Source organism: Crinia signifera, chromosome 19 (genome assembly GCF_055691185.1).
Source record: "Crinia signifera chromosome 19, ASM5569118v1, whole genome shotgun sequence".
In the NCBI taxonomy this organism is placed as follows: Eukaryota; Metazoa; Chordata; class Amphibia; order Anura; family Myobatrachidae; genus Crinia; species Crinia signifera.
Window position 1 is genome coordinate 39,445,602 of NC_139226.1, and position 19,066 is coordinate 39,464,667.

The 19,066-nt window shown below is 49.7% G+C and overlaps 1 protein-coding gene across 1 annotated transcript in view; it reads right to left on the minus strand.

Annotated features, from left to right (window-relative positions):
• The window catches only part of BCL2L12 (BCL2 like 12), a 41,683-nt gene extending 25,151 nt beyond the window's left edge, over positions 1 to 16,532 (minus strand). Inside the window, exon 1 of the mRNA XM_083162402.1 lies at positions 16,417 to 16,532. The gene's annotated coding sequence lies outside the window, so the exon portion shown is untranslated. The remainder of the gene's footprint in view (positions 1 to 16,416) is intronic.
• Between the last annotated feature and the right edge of the window lie 2,534 nt (positions 16,533 to 19,066).

Genomic DNA, 19,066 nt, shown 5'->3' on the forward strand with positions numbered 1-19,066 from the left:
TCCCCCCAGAATAACCATAAAGCTTGTCAAACAAGTAATTTAAACCTGCTGATTCCCATAGCAGTATCCTGCATGACTTGTATAAGTCAGGATCTGTCTGGGTCCGAGGCAAAGAGCTGGACGGACTGCTGAGAGAATGGCCATGGTCTAGGGAAATTACCAGCCATCACTCTGCCTGTCCAGTAATGCACCAAAGCATTTTCCGACCTGTCTCAGGGACTCAGCCCTCGCAAGGTCCGATGCACTACCCTCTGGGGTTCACAGCAGCGCATAAAATACAAAAGCCCCCCTTAGGGACAAATTTCAGTGTACAACCACTGCAAGCGCTCAATGCATTAAAGGCTCCCTCCCCCAAAACCACAGACTGTTGCTCAGACATGATGTTCTCAATAACACAGTCACAGCATTAAATGTACATACATTATATACAGTGTACTCAGTCACTTAGCTTTCTGTAGTCTTCAGAATGGGGAAAGCGAAGCCCAGGAAATCCAATCACTCTGTCAGGATCAGTAAGCCAGCTCAGCTCCGCTGCAAGCGTTCTGAATGGCGCCAAAACAGAGTGAGGGAAGGGACCAAGTCCCTGCTGCTGCGGGGTCTGTGACTTTTGGCGCCAACTACCCCCAGACAGCCGCTCCCATTGTAGGATCTCCTCGTTCCAGTATCTCCCCCTCAGCTGGGGACCACTCGGAACATGCCTGTAACAACACTGCTGTCCTCTCAGTATAGGAGCTCAGTGTGTAAGCTCCGCAGAAAATGGCCGCCGCCATCACGGAGCGCCTGTCCCCCATGATCCCCACCTAGCGTGAAGCCGGTTTCAGAGCGCTCCGGAGCCCAGGCAGCTTCTTAAAAGAAGCTGTAAGCGCTGCACAGGGAGGCCAGACAGCGTCTCCCTCGTGCACAGTGAGCTGACAGGACTCGTTTCTGTTAGCTCCTGTTGCGCTAGCAGTGTGAGGATTCACTAATGAGAATCCTCACACTGTGCCTACCTAGCTAGTGTAGAAGTTAATAAAATAATAAAAACCCTAACTAACTCTACTCCTTCGGCTGCTCCAGCAGCCCTTTAGAATAGCACCCACTCCAGTGGGCACCTAACACGAACTGAGGAATCTGGGATGCAGTAGGGGAGGAGCCTACCCTCCAAAAGCTTTAGGATAGGTGCCTGGCTCCTGCGGACCCTCCTACATCCCAATGTGAAGCTGTGTCACCAGGACCATTGAAAGAGAAACTTGCCCAGTGGGGAGCGCTCCCTAAAAAAAACCACCACCACTGAAGGGGTTAAATAGTTTAATCACCCTATACGTTTACCCTTTTATCTATATTGAAGTATAATCGCTATGGTTTCCTGAATGGATGCATTCTCAGGTGTAGCCTGTAGATAAATACATACGGATGATCAGCGGATGGGATGCCGACGCCGTTATCTTAGTCCAGTGAATACAGACAGGTGTCCTGTAAGTATACTTACCTTCCCCATCCTAACCCTTACCTTCCCCCCCTCTCTGTGGCCTAACCCTAAGTACCCCCTAGAGCCTAACCCTAACCCTCACCACATATTTACGATCGAGATGCCGACAGTTGAAATTCCGGCGTCAGCATCCTCTTCCATATGAGCATTCCAGGCGCCGTTCTTCTCTCCGCTACTCGGAATGCCGGCGGTCCAACCACCGGATGCTTACTGCATACACTGGGGTATGGGTCAATAGGTCGACCAAACTAAGGTGACATACATTAGGTCGACCACTGATAGTCGACAAACCTTAGGTCGACACATGAGAAAGGTCAACATTGATTTGAGTCAACGCAAGCATTAAGTGGACATTAGGAAGGTTGACAGTCAAAAGGTGGACATGGGGTTTTTCACTTTTTATGGTCCCGAATGTTGACACAGTCAACATATACACATACGGTGCATTGCATACCCTCGCATGGCTCTCTACGCTCGGCACACTATTATATTCTCCCTCCACGCCCTAGTGGGGCATGATATACCGCCTGTCGGCACATTTCGGCTCGGAAAAAAAAAAAGTGAAAAACCCATGTCGACCTTCCCAATGTCAACCTAATGCCTGTGTTGCCCTAATGACCTAAAGCAATGTCGACCTTTTTATGAGTCGACATAAGGCCTGTTGACCTTCAGTGGTTGACCTAATGTATGTCAACGTTTTGACTGTCGACCTAGTGAGGGTATACCATCCACTGTAGATGAAGAAATGGAACACCCTAGCAATGTCAGTAACAAAGAGAAGCAGGACAATGGTATCCGTGGGCAGTAACACAAGCATGCTGCAAACCCTTTATTACAGGTCTTAAACGCGGGGAGAATATAATGTACTCATTAAATACAAAGGACAATAGCTATAGGTCCTGTAACATAATGACATGTATTTTCCGTACACATAAATCCCTGGGCTTCCTGACATGACCTTACGTAAACACTTAACGACAACAAACTGTGGAATGAAACTACTACAAAAACAGCACAAACAAACATTTTTTACTTTAAAACCATCAACAGCACTACATTGAAAACAAACAGATGAACGAAAAACGATTGGACAGCACAAATATTTTTAACTCGTTTTGTCTGTAGCCAAAGACATCTTTGGACTTTGGATGTCTTTGGCTAAATCACACCTAGCCTAATTGGATACAAATTGCTGAGAGGTTGTAGACCCATCTAAAAAGGGACTCCCTCACACAGCACCCCAGGATAATACGCTGTGTACACTCCATCACTATTCGGGACTGCTGCTATTGTGGACAGTGCAGGTTATATTCCAACACCACTGTGGGTCATCTATAATTCAGTACAATCTGGAACATGCTGTTTTTAACCATTTCATTTTATTTCTGTATTTTCATTGGGCCTATTAATTGTTTTATTAATACATTTTTATTTCAATTGATTCACCTATTCTTATCATTTCAGTGCTGCTATTTGCTTTTGTTTTGTCTGTTTGATAAATCGAATGGGTACTTGTTTCCTAGCACGGCCACACCGATTTTGATTGTGAGCATCGCGTCGGAAAAAATCGCGTCGATCGCATCGCATGCCAACCAAATCGCATGCGATCGACGCGATTTTCCATTGATTTTAATGTGAAATGCCTCAAAACACCCGATTTGTATAGAAACCCCCCCAATGTTTTAAATGGCCCCCAATTTTAACGCCACCCCGCTATAGACAACAACCCGAAGCGTGGCGAGCGCAGCGAGCCCGCGAGGGGCAGCGGTACGCGTCCTCCGACCTTTTCATACCCCCACTATCCACGTCGGCGTTGAGAATAGAAAGTGTGACGAGTGCAGCGAGCCCCGCGAGGGGACGCGGATACCTTCACAGGTATCGCGCCCTTCACAGGTATCCGCATCCGCTCGCCACACTTTTTATTCTCAACTCCACGCCGACGTGGATAGTAGGGGTATGAAAAGGTCAGAGGACGCGGGCTCGCTGCGCTTGCTACGCTTCGGGTTGGCGTCAATAGCGGGGTGGCATTTAAAATAGGGGGGCCATTAACCATGCTTTTTTTACATATTCAATGTTAAATGGGCCATATTGCCCCATTTAACATGGTCACCTATGTGAAATCGGGTTGATCGCATCGCGGGCCATTATAATGACCCGCGACGGACGCGATCAACCTGATTTTCACTTTAACATTGTTCCCTATGGGGAAATCGCGTTGGTCACTAATAAGGGGCCGCGATGGACGCGATTTTCAGTTTTACCGGCAATTGAGCCAGTTAAACACAGAAAATCGGGTCCATCGCATGAGTACCTTAACTTAAGGCATGCGATGTACCACGACGGGGGCCGTGCTAGGAAACAAGTACCATCGAATGATTGTATGCTAATTTTAGGGAGCAAGCGATGTACGTCGATAAGATTATTATGTGCAGCACATACTATCTATCGAACTGCAGGAGAGATTGCATGTGGTCTTTAACCCCCATGCGATCGCTAAAATGCAATCGGTGGGTGGAGGGAACGCTTTTGGTGGCATCGGGTTTGGGGTGAGGGGGGGGATCGATGCCGGTGTCTGTCTGGGTACTTTAGCGCTGAGAAGGAGTGCTAGCAGGTGGGGGTCAGCGGTGGTGGCAGAACAGAATGGTTTAAAACGCTGGGCAGCCCTCTAATTGGCGCTGACCCCACCGCCTGCTACTGTATAGTGCTATGCTACTCTGCCACCTTCTTCCAGGACCCGATGTGTCATCAAAAGATTCCATGTGACATTGGGTGCTGAAAGGGTTGTCTGCATCTCAGTAGATGCTCACGAGAGGACTACTCAGATGGTGGATTTGGAAAGCATCCGTGACTTTTGTATGCATCCACCCATTTCCAGGCAGCAGCAGCATATTTACCCACAGTATGGACGGGTTTAATGATACATTGGGGGCTATTCAATTGCTTGCGTGCCGAATCTCCCATCTAAAGTGATGACAGATTGCAGGCCACAATTGAACCATTTAATCTTGCCCAGACAGAGCCAATGAGGTCACTTTTCACCCATTTCAGCTCATCACCTCCGGGGACAATAATGTCTCCATTGGTGGTTATCTAGTAGGGAAAAAACAATCGAATTCCTCCATTGGTTCGACTCCATATTTTATTGTGGCAATAAAATAACCAACCGTTTAGCCAATTTGTACAAATAGACCCCAATGTTATTCCACACTGTAAATCTCTTGATCTTATCTGAGCATCTTATAAGAACGCAGATGTATTTCTAACATGGATCATCCAGTCCCTTATACACTGGAGAGAAAATTAACCTGCACGGAATTTCCCAGCTGCACAGATACCAGGGGCCCTTAGATGGCGTCACGGAACATCATGATCCTGACTAATGGTAGATAAAATCCTGACTAGCGCTACGTAATGATGATATTTATCATCCTGGGTGTGACTGAAGATGACTGCACAGGAATTCTGTATACGTATCCGTCCCAGATATAAACATACTTCCTTGTCCTGTGATCCTTCTCAGGCTGCACAGCGCTAACAGTTAAGAACTGCTCAGGCGTGGTTAACATTAGCATAAGAAATTGCTGCACACAGACACTCACTGGTGGAACAATGAGGTTACATGGCTGGACATGGCCATCAAGGACAGCCCCTGGGTTTGTGACGGACGATAACCGTTCAGGTTCTTCCGTGTCTTCACTGGGTGAAATCCTATATTGCTCCATAGGATCAGCAGGGATATCCCGGGCCTGGGGGCTCAGAAGTGTGTAGGTGTGCGTGTCTTGGCTATTAGATCATGGTTGCTACAATGACATTCACATAACCTACTCATTACTAGCTCCCGTGCGGTCAGCTGGGGAAATATCATTAACCAACAGCTGCCTTCAAATAAAAAGAAACAAAAACAAACAAGTAAATAGTTAAAGGGAACCATATATGTAGTTTGTAAAAGCTTACACTAGTGCGTACATATAAATGTATATCACTCAGAGTAACAGGGTTTGATGCAGTACGTAGTATGGATGGTGTAATGGTTAGCGGTACTTGTGTATTATCACGGCGCCCATCGCATCGCATACCACTAATTAAGGTATGCGACGGGACCCAATTTTCGGGTCCAAAGAGCCGCAGTGTACAATAAAATATCGCATATCATGCGATGCGATTTTAAATTGTACAGGCACCCGGATGGGGGATTACTATGTTAAATGCCCCCATTGTTAACGCCACACCCACTATCAACGCCAACCCGAAGTGTGGCGAGCGCAGCGGTACGGGTCCTGCGACCTTTTCATACCCCTACTATCCACGTTGGCGTGGAGTTGATTTTAGATAGTGTGGCGAGCGCAGTGAGCCATCAAGCCTGAAGCGTGGCGAGCCCCGCGGATTACATGTAAAGTCATCCACGTGCGTTCGCCACGCTTCAGGCTCGTATTCCGCGTCCCCTCGCGGGGCTCAGTGGCTCGCTGCACTTGCCACACTATCTAAAATCAACTCCACGCTGACGTGGATAGTGGAGGTATGAAAAGGTCGGAGGACGCGTACCGCTGTGCTCGCCACGCTTCAGGTTGGCGAGGATAGTGGGGGTGGCGTGAACAATGGGGGCATTTAACATAGTAATCACCCATCAGGGGGCCTGTGCAATTAAAAATCGGGTCACATAACATCTCATCGCATGCGATGCGACCAAAACGATGTCGTACAATGGAAATCTTGGGCGCCGTGATAATACACAAGGACCTGGTTAGCATTACTATCTCACATCACTGAGGTCATGGGTTCCATTCCCACCATGGCCCTAAGTTGGGGCTGAATTCCGATCTGCATGAACAGGGCTGAATCGGCCCCATAGTTCCTATGCTAGGTCCCTGTGTAGCAAGAGAAAGTATATTTGAGGTGACTGGACAAAGTGAAATGATGAACACACCTGAATAGCCACAACATAGACAGTAAAAGTGTTATAAAGTAGATTGCCGGGGCTGTAGCCTGGGTGACTCATGCAATATTTGCAGAGTCGATAATAAAACAGCGCCCGTCTTCCTTCAATAGCAGGATCATGTTTTCTTAGGGCAAAATTCCACTTCACCCCTCCCCCACGCCTGCGAAGTCACTGTGTCACTGTATCAAACTGTAATAAGCAACTTTCATATTGGATAATCTATTGATTGTACAAATAGATGCCCAGGTCGTCATAAACTAAATTCAGCTGCACAATATAAATCATGGAAATAATCTGAATAAAATATTTACAAAAAAACACCAGTGAAAACGAGCAGATTTTCTAATACTAGCAGCTATACAATTATTTCAGGACAGGAAAGCATAATCCATCTGTAATACAGGAATGCCGCTGACCCTGTTTCAGCACACAGACTTCAATTCTAAGAAAAAGGACAAAAAAAAATTGAAAAACAAACTTTACATTTCAAACAACTCCTGCAGGGCTACGAACGTCATAGAACGCCGAATACTATTTACTGTACTCTGACATATTACTACAAGAATCGGAAATCAGAAAACCAAAACACGCAGATCACCAATTTCGATGAGACGCCAGACCCAGAACCCATGACAAACTGTACAGGGTTCTATTAAAACATTCACTTTCTCTCTGCTACCATACAAGAGGTGAACAGTACACTGCCTACATTTTTTGGTTTGCTGTTGCCTGTGTGTAAGTAGTCTATACTAGAAAACCCACCAGAATACTATGGGGCCGGTTCTGGACCACTCACAGCGATTTGAATTTGGCCCCTGCCTAGATGGTCGGGTTTGTGAATGCTCATTTCTATACATAGGCAAACCCTGACAACGAATGCCCGCGCCGAGTTACACACTCGCCGGACCGTTGGCAGCGGGGAGGGAGTGACATGAGCAGACGGTGGCGGGGATCTCCCCATGACAACGGCCGGCAGGGGGGCTGGTCTTCAGTGGGGCAGCATCTAAGGTGCTAGTAAGCTGTAATGTTTGCAGCTTACTGAGCAAACCTGAAACAGGCCCTATATACTAAGTATATACACAATTTTTTTTTTTTTTTTTAAAGGTATCGCTCAAAAAGGGCCCTTCTGAGTGATATCTTTTACAATCTAGTCCGTGTGTATGGTGCGTAAGTTTCTTGCAGTTAATTCAGTTTTTCAATCTTCTCTAAAACAATTTAAGGAAGCCCGATTGTAATTTACATTAAAAGGTCAAATCAATATTATTTCGATCTGGCATTGGGAATTACTGATCACTGAAGGATTTGTTTCACAGAATCTACATGAAAATACTATTGCCCGCTTGAAGATATCTAAATAATATATAGGAAAACATTCAGACACAATAGTCCAAAGTATTTGTACAAAGAGTCCTTAGCAGCGTTCAATGACTTCAGTCCACAGCTATGTAATGAATTGACCCGCCAATTACTCAACGCAACTTTACGTTGTTTTGTCCCATTCTCAAAGCTCTAGCAGACAAAATGCTGAGACTCTATAGGATGTTTTAGTGGCATCCACATGTATTGGGAACGTAGCCAAAGTGTCAACACCGCGATATAGGCAGTTATGTTGACACTGAACATGTTGTCATTTGCAGAGATGCCGACTGGCAGCAGAGAGTGAGGTTTAGGGTTAGTGCCACACCATGCCGGTAGCGCCACTGGATCAGCTGATCACCAGAGGAATAGGGACATCGCTGTACAAGGTAAGTCACCCCCAGAACACAGGACCACCTGGGGTGTTCTGTCAATATTCCAATTATGTCGCTATTTCATAGGTGTCAACGCGATAAATGTCTGCATGGCCAATGTCAACATTGCAAGTATGTTGATATTATGAATAGCGACAAGATATACCGTATATTGCTGAATAATATGAGTTTCTCCAGCCTGTGCTCTAAATATCGAAAATAAACCTAAACGTCAGCGACTTCCTCCCAAATTCTACGAATTAGAGGCTAGTGACCTCAACATGTTAAACACTTCTGCAAACTAAGGTGCAAAAAATTCCCAAATAGCCCTGCTTTGAAATAACAATCATATACAGATGTGTCCTCAAATTCTGCTGCTCGAATTGCAGCAAACAGGCCCCACGAGTCCCCCCACCCCGCGTATAGGCCCCAATATCTCAGCCGCATGAGAGTCTTTCTCGCTAAAAATGTGCATCTTATTCACATAAATAAGACAAAACTTGTCTGCCGGATTACACTGATGTGTACCACCCTCCAGAGCGCCTCAGTCACGTCAGGCTGCGTGGTTCTTCTACCACAGTTTGGTTTGTATCTCTGTGCTTAAATACAGACCACACTGTGGTAGAAGCACCATAGCAGAGAGTGACATCACAGGCAGGAAGGATGAACTGCAAGGATATTACAAGGTGCAGGGTGCTACAATGAACACTCTCTGAATACAGCTTGTCCTGCTCCCTGAGCAGGTCCTCCTCTTGTTTCCAGGTTGGTGGTGCATGACTGCTGTTTGAGGGCTTCCTTCCTCCTGGGGCTCAATGTTTCGGGGTGAGGTTTGAGGCTTCTCAGACCCTGCTCTCGGCACTATTCCTGGTATTGATGCCACCATCATGCTGGAGCCGGTTTTGTTGTCGTTGCTTCCCTCTGCCAGAGGACAGTGGTCATCAGACAGTGGCTCAAACTAGAGATGGCCATTGGTGGGCTACCAATCAATAGTTACCATTGATGTTACCATTGTAGGGTAACCTTGATGGTGTGAAACTATCTGTAAGGAGACCATTGATGGGTACCCCTGCTTTACAATACAGAAGGCTGTGGTCCAATAAGAGCCTGGGGGTGGAGCTAAGCTCTGTGTCCTTGTACTTTTTTAAAATAAAAATGGGTACTTGTGTATTTTGGTGGCGCCCATCGCATCGCATACCATAAGGCATACAATGCGACGCGATATTGTACAATGCCATACAATTTAAAAATTGTATGACATTGTATATGGCATACAATGCCATACAATGCAATGCGATTAAACATTGTATAAGCACCCCCCGCCATAAACGTGAACCCGAAGCGTGGCGAGCGGCGGCGGTACGCGTCCTCCGACCTTTTCATACCCCCACTATCCACGTCGGCGTGGAGTTGAGAATAGAAAGTGTGGCGAGCGCAGCGAGGCGAGCCCCGCGAGGGGACGCGGATACCTGTGAAGGCCGTGAGGGGACTCTACCTGTGAAGGTATCCGCGTGCGCTCGCCACGCTTCGGGCTCGCTGCGCTCGCCACACTTTCTATTCTCAACTCCACGCCGACGTGGATAGTGGGGGTATGAAAAGGTCGGAGGATGCGTACCGCTGCGCTCGCCACGCTTCGGGTTCACGTTTATAGTGGGGGGGTGGCGTGGGGGTGCATTAAACATTGTAAGCACCCATTACGGTGCTTAAAAGCACCCTTTAGGGTGCTTATACAATCTTTCATCGTATAGGGGGCAAAAATCACATCGCATGCCATGCGATGCGATTAAAACATTGCACGATGGAAATCGGGAGCGCCGCTATAATACACAAGTACCTAAAAATGTTTTGCTTCTGCATTAATCAATGGCGGTAAACCATCTGGTTCTCCCCATCAATGGCAAAAGTCATCGATTGTCAATGGCCAGCATTTCATGAAATCCCATGGTAATGGCCCGGTGACGCTGGTGGTGGATGTCAGCTGCCTGCCCGCTTCGCGCAGGGCACAGCACAGTGGTGTCTCAGATCTGCGAGTGTTGGAGAAATCATTTAATGGTCGTTGACCATCGAATGACAAGCTGCAGGGTGCTAGAACAGTGATGGCTAACCTTGACACTCCAGCTGTTGTTGAACTACACATCCCAGCATGCCCTGCATCAGTTTTGGTATGGCCAAATAGCAAAACTGTAACAGGACATGCTGGAATGTGTAGTTCAACAGCTGGAGTGGAAGAAGGAACACTAGCTCAGAATGACTATCTCAAGGTAAACTGGCAATGAGCAGGTACTAGGATAAGCTAAACACACAAAGACCACTGGGCTATTCAAGGGGTCCATTTTTACAGGTAGTGCACACATACTTCTAGGAAAAGCATGTGTGCACTACCTGTAAGGGCAAAATGAACTGGAGTTACAGCACAGCTTGTGTAACAGAATAATATAGAGTTTATGTAAATTTGGCCTGATACTAGCCAGTGCCTTCATTGCCTCACTGCACATCACTGTGCCAGTGCTTCCCTAGCCACTCACCTCACATCACTGTGCCTCCCTAGCCACTCACCTCACTGCACATCCCTGTGCCTCCCTAGCCACTCACCTCACTGTGCCAGTGCCTCCCTAGCCACTCACCTCACTGCACATCACTGTGCCAGTGCCTCCCTAGCCACTCACCTCACTGCACATCACTGTGCCAGTGCCTCCCTAGCCACTCACCTCACTGCACATCACTGTGCCAGTGCCTCCCTAGCCACTCACCTCACTGCACATCACTGTGCCAGTGCCTCCCTAGCCACTCAGCTCACTGTGCCATTGCCTCCCTAGCCACTCACCTCACATCACTGTGCCAGTGCCTCCCTAGCCACTCACCTCACTGCACATCACTGTCCCAGTGCCTCCCTAGCCACTCACCCCAGTGCACATCACTGTGCCAGTGCCTCCCTAGCCACTCACCCCAGTGCACATCACTGTGCCAGTGCCTCCCTAGCCACTCACCTCACTGTGCCATTGCCTCCCTAGCCACTCGCCTCACTGTGCCAGTGCCTCCCTAGCCACTCGCCTCACTGCGCAAGTGCCTCCCTAGCCACTCACCTCACTGCACATCACTGTGCAAGTGCCCTCCCTAGCCACTCACCTCACTTCACATCACTGTACCAGTGCCTCCCTAGCCACTCACCTCACTGCACATCACTGTGCCAGTGCCTCCCTAGCCACTCACCTCACTGCACATCACTGTGCCAGTGCCTCCCTAGCCACTCACCTCACTGCACATCACTGTGCCAGTGCCTCCCTAGCCACTCACCCCAGTGCACATCACTGTGCCAGTGCCTCCCTAGCCACTCACCTCACTGCACATCACTGTGCCAGTGCCTCCCTAGCCACTCAGCTCACTGCACATCACTGTGCCAGTGCCTCCCTAGCCACTCAGCTCACTGTGCCAGTGCCTCCCGAGCCACTCACCTCACATCACTGTGCCAGTGCCTCCCGAGCCACTCACCTCACTGCACATCACTGTCCCAGTGCCTCCCGAGCCACTCACCTCACTGTGCCAGTGCCTCCCTAGCCACTCACCTCACTGCACATCACTGTCCCAGTGCCTCCCTAGCCACTCACCCCAGTGCACATCACTGTGCCAGTGCCTCCCTAGCCACTCACCTCACTGCACATCACTGTGCCAGTGCCTCCCTAGCCACTCACCTCACTGCACATCACTGTGCCAGTGCCTCCCTAGCCACTCGCCTCACTGCACATCACTGTGCCAATGCCCCCCTAGCCACTCAGCTCACTGCACATCACTGTGCCAGTGCCTCCCTAGCCACTCAGCTCACTGTGCCAGTGCCTCCCGAGCCGCTCACCTCACATCACTGTGCCAGTGCCTCCCGTGCCACTCACCTCACTGAACATCACTGTCCCAGTGCCTCCCTAGCCACTCACCTCACTGTGCCAGTGCCTCCCTAGCCACTCACCTCACTGCACATCACTGTCCCAGTGCCTCCCTAGCCACTCACCTCACTGTGCCATTGCCTCCCTAGCCACTCGCCTCACTGTGCCAGTGCCTCCCTAGCCACTCACTTCACTGCGCAAGTGCCTCCCTAGCCACTCACCTCACATCACTGTACCAGTGCCTCCCTAGCCACTCACCTCACTGTGCCATTGCCTCCCTAGCCACTCGCCTCACTGCATATCACTGTGCCATTGCCTCCCTAGCCACTCGCCTCACTGCACATCACTGTGCCAGTGTCTCCCTAGCCACTCACCTCACTGCACATCACTGTGCCAATGCCTCCCTAGCCACTCACCCCAGTGCACATCACTGTGCCAGTGCCTCCCTAGCCACTCACCTCACTGCACATCACTGTGCCAGTGCCTCCCTAGCCACTCACCTCACTGCACATCACTGTGCCAGTGCCTCCCTAGCCACTCGCCTCACTGTGCCAGTACCTCCCTAGCCACCCGCCTCACATCACTGTGCCATTGCCTCCCTAGCCACTCGCCTCACTGTGCCAGTGCCTCCCTAGCCACTCACCTCACTGCACATCACTGTGCCAGTGCCTCCCTAGCCCCTCACCTCACTGCACATCACTGTCCCAGTGCCTCCCTAGCCACTCAGCTTACTGTGCCATGGCCTCCCTAGCCACTCGCCTCACTGCACATCACTGTGCCAATGCCCCCCTAGCCACTCACCTCACTGCACATCACTGTCCCAGTGCCTCCCTAGCCACTCAGCTCACTGTGCCATTGCCTCCCTAGCCACTCAGCTCACTGCACATCACTGTGCCAGTGCCTCCCGAGCCACTCACCTCACATCACTGTGCCAGTGCCTCCCGAGCCACTCACCTCACTGCACATCACTGTCCCAGTGCCTCCATAGCCACTCACCTCACTGTGCCAGTGCCTCCCTAGCCACTCACCTCACTGCACATCACTGTCCCAGTGCCTCCCTAGCCACTCACCCCAGTGCACATCACTGTGCCAGTGCCTCCCTAGCCACTCACCTCACTGTGCCATTGCCTCCCTAGCCACTCGCCTCACTGTGCCAGTGCCTCCCTAGCCACTCGCCTCACTGCGCAAGTGCCTCCCTAGCCACTCACCTCACTGCACATCACTGTGCAAGTGCCCTCCCTAGCCACTCACCTCACTTCACATCACTGTACCAGTGCCTCCCTAGCCACTCACCTCACTGCACATCACTGTGCCAGTGCCTCCCTAGCCACTCACCTCACTGCACATCACTATGCCAGTGCCTCCCTAGCCACTCACCCCAGTGCACATCACTGTGCCAGTGCCTCCCTAGCCACTCACCTCACTGCACATCACTGTGCCAGTGCCTCCCTAGCCACTCACCTCACTGTGCCATTGCCTCCCTAGCCACTCGCCTCACTGTGCCAGTGCCTCCCTAGCCACTCACCTCACTGTACATCACTGTGCCAGTGCCTCCCTAGCCACTCGCCTCACTGTGCCAGTGCCTCCCTAGCCACTCACCTCACTGCACATCACTGTGCCAGTGCCTCCCTAGCCACTCGCCTCACTGCACATCACTGTGCCAGTGCCCCCTAGCCACTCGCCTCACTGCACATCACTGTGCCAGTGCCTCCCTAGCCACTCGCCTCACTGCACATCACTGTGCCCATGCCCTCCCTAGCCATTTGCCTCACTGTGCCAGTGCCTCCCTAGCCACTCACCTCACTGCACATCACTGTGCCAGTGCCTCCCTAGCCACTTGCCTCACTGCACATCACTGTGCCAGTGCCCCCCTAGCCACTCGCCTCACTGCACATCACTGTGCCAGTGCCCCCCTAGCCACTCGCCTCACTGCACATCACTGTGCCAGTGCCTCCCTAGCCACTCGCCTCACTGCACATCACTGTGCCCATGCCCTCCCTAGCCACTCGCCTCACTGCACATCACTGTGCCAGTGCCCCCCTAGCCACTCGCCTCACTGCACATCACTGTGCCAGTGCCTCCCTAGCCACTCGCCTCACTGCACATCACTGTGCCCATGCCCTCCCTAGCCACTCGCCTCACTGCACATCACTGTGCCAGTGCCCCCCTAGCCACTCGCCTCACTGCACATCACTGTGCCAGTGCCTCCCTAGCCACTCACCTCACTGCACATCACTGTGCCCATGCCCTCCCTAGCCACTCGCCTCACTGTGCCCATGCCCTCCCTAGCCACTCACCTCACTGCACATCAATGCTGTGGAAGTGGGAGAAGAAGACATCAGCTACTGTAAATGTCTGGAAAATGTGCAGCGCTGGCTGCTGACCGCTAACTGAATCCGGCCAATCGGAGTGAAACATATAATGCTGCATCACAATAACATCATAAGGGGGTTATAGGGGACGATGTATCAAACCTTAGAGAGAGAGAAACGTTGTCCATATCAGAAAATAAAAAAGTCCAGCACTAAATAATTAATTAAAAAATTGACAATTTTCTAATCATATACTTGGGTATTCCAAATAATGCCGCTGTTTTGTGTAGGGCTACTCAAAAATACCTAATTTAAGCAAAAAACAAAACTGCGCAAGATTGGGATACTGTTGTAACAGATTGTATTGTTATGAAAGTATTCCAATCCTGCACAGTTTTGTTTTTTCCACTGTTGTCCATATCAGCCAACTAGTTTCCAATACCAATTGTTGATACATTGGGGCCCATTTATCATTTAATATTTGCAGCTAAATCCCCTAAAGGTTAGCCTCAAATATTAAGTATCCCCCGAATGTATCAGGAGGAATCTCCATTTCCTCCTGCCCCGCCGGCAGCTGCGTCACCTATAAGTTTCTTTCGAGGATGCAAAGCTGCCCAATGTATCAATATCGGGGATCATCGCATCGGGTCTGGGGCTACCACCATTCAGCAGCCCATTGTAGCTAATGGGCAACAGACCACACTGCCGGCAGGGTTGGCTGGGGGTCAGAGCTAACCACACATGCACGTACCCCCCATCACCCAGCTCATCGCAGGGCTACTGTACTTTTGGAGCCCTGTCCATGCGTGTGCAGGGAGATACATCCCTGCCATAGGATCGCATGTTACAAAGAGATCCTGGGTGGTAATAGTTTGCCCAGATCGCATTGTATATGCAATCATTGTTAAACGGGCCCCTTGTAGAGAGAAAGTGGATGGGAACGAAAGGGTCTATGTACTATGGAGAGAATCCTGTACTTTTTTTTTTTTTTTAAAACACAGCCACAGTTAGGAGCTGATTGGCTGGTACTCTCTCCACCACTTAGTACACAGACCCCAATGTTAACTATTTAAAAATTAGGAGTCAGCTGTCCCAGACAACTCACGGCAACCATCTATCAGCGCTATGCAACGCCCTACACCAGGCATGTCCAACCTGCGGCCCTCCAGCTGTTGTGAAACTACACATCCCAGAAGGCCTTGCCACAGTTTTGATATTAGGGCATGCTAAAACTATGGCAAGGCATGCTGGGATGTGTAGTTTCACAACAGCTGGAGGGCCACAGGTTGGACATGCCTGCCCTACACCATGTCGACATATCAATGAATGCGTCAATCCTCCAGTTGGTGGCGTTCTCTTCCATCCATGCAATGCAGAGATTTTATTGTAGTGGGTCAGGCACTCACACATGATGTCACCTTAGCGATACCAGTTTGTATACATTGTTGTCAGGATGGATTGGGGGGTTTGCATTCATCTTTGGGACTCATTTGCAAGTATCTGCAGTGTACACAGGTTAAAACTATTTTTAATAGGAAGTCCTTTTACTAGCACACGTGTACTGATACCGCGGGTTGGCACATGAAAGACAGGTATGACACTATGCAAAAACTTTATAATATATATTATAATGATAGTTATTATTACAGTTAGTATAATTAAAGTTATTTTGGTGGACACAAATCTACCTCTCACTGGCATCAGTATCAGCTGTAAAATTGAGGTGTTGCCTCCATTCCTCAACATAGACTATTTTTAGATAAAACACTGTGACTGTAATGATACGGTGTAGTAATAACACACAGGACATGGCACAGATACAGGCAGCCGATTCCACAGCCTGATATGTGGCTAGTATGGAGCCCTTGTGATAGATAGATAGATAGATAGATAGATAGATAGATAGATAGATAGATAGATAGATAGAATAGATAGGATAGATGTAATTACATACAGTGAATGTATTCTATATAGGCAACAGGAGACTACTGTAAACCCACATAAGACAATATATAGTGAAACACTGCTGCTGGAGAGTGTAATATAAGATCCTGGACAGGGCACAGAGCCCCTGTTACCGGCCCTAACCTGCACCCACCTACTCCGGTGATCCGGGACGCTGGGGACACCGGGATACTCCTCTGCTCACCGACTCCTCCAATAGAATGAAAAACTTCAGCCGGACTCTCAGGGTAGCAGCCGGGACTCTCGCAGTGCGCATGCGCCGGGCCCGGGGAGCCACCCAGGGGACGGGCCGGCTATAGAGGCTGCCACCCCGTGACGTCATCAGTTCAAAAGTTTTCCGCGGCTTTGCAAGTCGCATGAAATGTTTTTGGCGCACGCCGCAGAATGTATCACATATATTGTGTTGTTATATGTGTCACTAGGAGGCTGCCGTGGTGTACACAATCCCCGCGTGCTATATAAAGCAGTGTTTTTTCGTCGTTTGTCATTGATTTAATGTGAAACCATCCCCCAATGACCACATTACTTTAGTTCCTGATTATTTAGGGGTAGTACCATCGACCTAAGAACAGGGTCAGTGCTGATGGGACTTATATTATTTGGCTGATGACGGATATGCTCTTCTTTGTACATCTTTTGTAGTTTCAGGAAGGTTAAGATGCATACACACTCACCGATAATCGTCGACAACATAGTTGCCTACCTGACCCTCTCCATGGCCCTTATTCAGATTGATGCGGTACGGCCCGCATGCGGCCGTACCGCCGATGTTTTCTCTCTGCACATGCGCAGAGGTCACTCTGCGCATGTGCAGGGAAATTCACCGTGTAAAAAATTTCGCCGACGCAAAGGGGGCGTATAGGGGCGTGAGGGGCTTCAGCCCCTCATTTCCCTATGTGTACGCCCCGCGTTTCATGGGCGTTCCCATGAAAACGCGGGGCGTATGCATGGTAATGAGGGCATGACGCCCTCATTACCATGACATGGGGGCGGAAAGCTGACGTCGCCGGATGTCAGCTTTCAGCCCCCTTACAAGCTCCCACACGGACGATTGTCCGTGTGGTCTGAGCTTGCGGGAGCTGCCGCGGCGTGCGGGCCTGCCTTCGATGGTCGTCGACCATCGAAGGCAGGGGGCAGCTCCCACCATGGTGGAGGCGTAGCCTCCACCATTTTTGTGCGGATCGCCAGCCGTCCGTGTACGGACGGCCGTGGCGATCCGTCCGGTGGGCGGCCCTTGGTTTGTGCGGTCGGAGCCCCGTGTGCGGCTCTGACCGCACCAACCAGAATAAGGGCCCATGAGGGAGAAAATGCTCTGTTAACTGGCCTTCCCTGGTAATGTAGGATTGCCATCACCAGTGGTGAATCACCTTTCTTATCAATTACCTAGCTCCCCACAGGTGCTGGAAATCCTACATTACCAGGGAAGTGCAGGAAAAGAGCATTTTCTCCCTCATGGAGAGGGTCAGGTAGGCAAGTATGGTCTACAACTGGGGTAGCCAACCCTAGTCCTCGAGAGCTACCAACAGTGCATGTTTTGCAGGTTTCCTCACAGAATCACAAGTGAGCTAATTAGCTCCATCTGTGCGTCTTTTAAAATGTGTCAGTTATTAATCAGTGCAGCTGTGCAGCAGCTAGGTTGTCTGGAAAATGTGAACTGTTGGTAGCTCTCGAGGGCTAGAGTTGGCTACCACTGGTCTACAATGTGCACAATATTGTGCATATCATCAAGTATGTACAGACTATATTGTTAATATAGTCCATACTATAGCCCGTGAGTTGTTAACAATGTTCTTCGTCGCCCTCCATGTACAGCTAACATAGGACATCGCAGGTGATTGAGCTTGGCTAGGTATACAGCTAAATTTGCTGCTTACTGTGTGCTGAAATGCCGCCTGGCGAGCAAACGCCCATTCCGCCGCTGTGCTAATGTCCGCCCTGACATGCAAATGGGTGTGTACGCTGACACATGATCCATTGACTTTTATCTGCCCCCGGAGATTACTGGAAGGCCGGTTTCACACACTCCGGCTCCTGCCGGACGGTGAAATCCCGCACGGCCAGGGAGCCGTGCCGCACACATTAGTTGTGAATGGACACTATTGTGTCCATTCACACGGGACGGCCACGGCCCGCCCGCACGGCTGCAGCCGGATCCCGCCACTGGAAGGGACGGCTGCCGGGCTGTGGCCATCCCCTCCATGATAAACTATCATCAGAAACATAGGGGGGAAATTTACTAAGATGCGAGTTCTATTTCACATGGGATGTTGCCATGGGCAACCAATCAGATACTATCTATTATCTTATAGAGGGTGCTAAATAAATAAGAACTAGATTCTGAGTAGATGCCCATAGCAACATCCCACGTAAAATAGAACACCCATTGTAGAGTTTGATGGAAGATGCACCCCTTGCACCTATGGTAGTTATGCCCTTGCTTGTATACAACAGTAACATTGTTAATATACGATGAATTGCACCCCCGCTGGCAAACCTAAACAATTGCGCAAATATATCATATTAAAGAAGGTAAATAGGTGATGTAAACATGCAATAAGACTTTCCACAAGCCCTATATACTGAACAGTTCCTAATGAACACAGATAAGATCCTGACATAGAAGAGAATGAGAGCAAACTAGGTCTGATGTGTAGAAATGGTCTTCTCCGGTTGAATATAGATAACAGCCAGGGCCGAACTGGGCCCAGAACTAGGCCATGGCATTTTTAGCACACAGGCCCACCTGTAGCAGACGGGACCCTTGCGTGGCAAAAAGGGGGCAT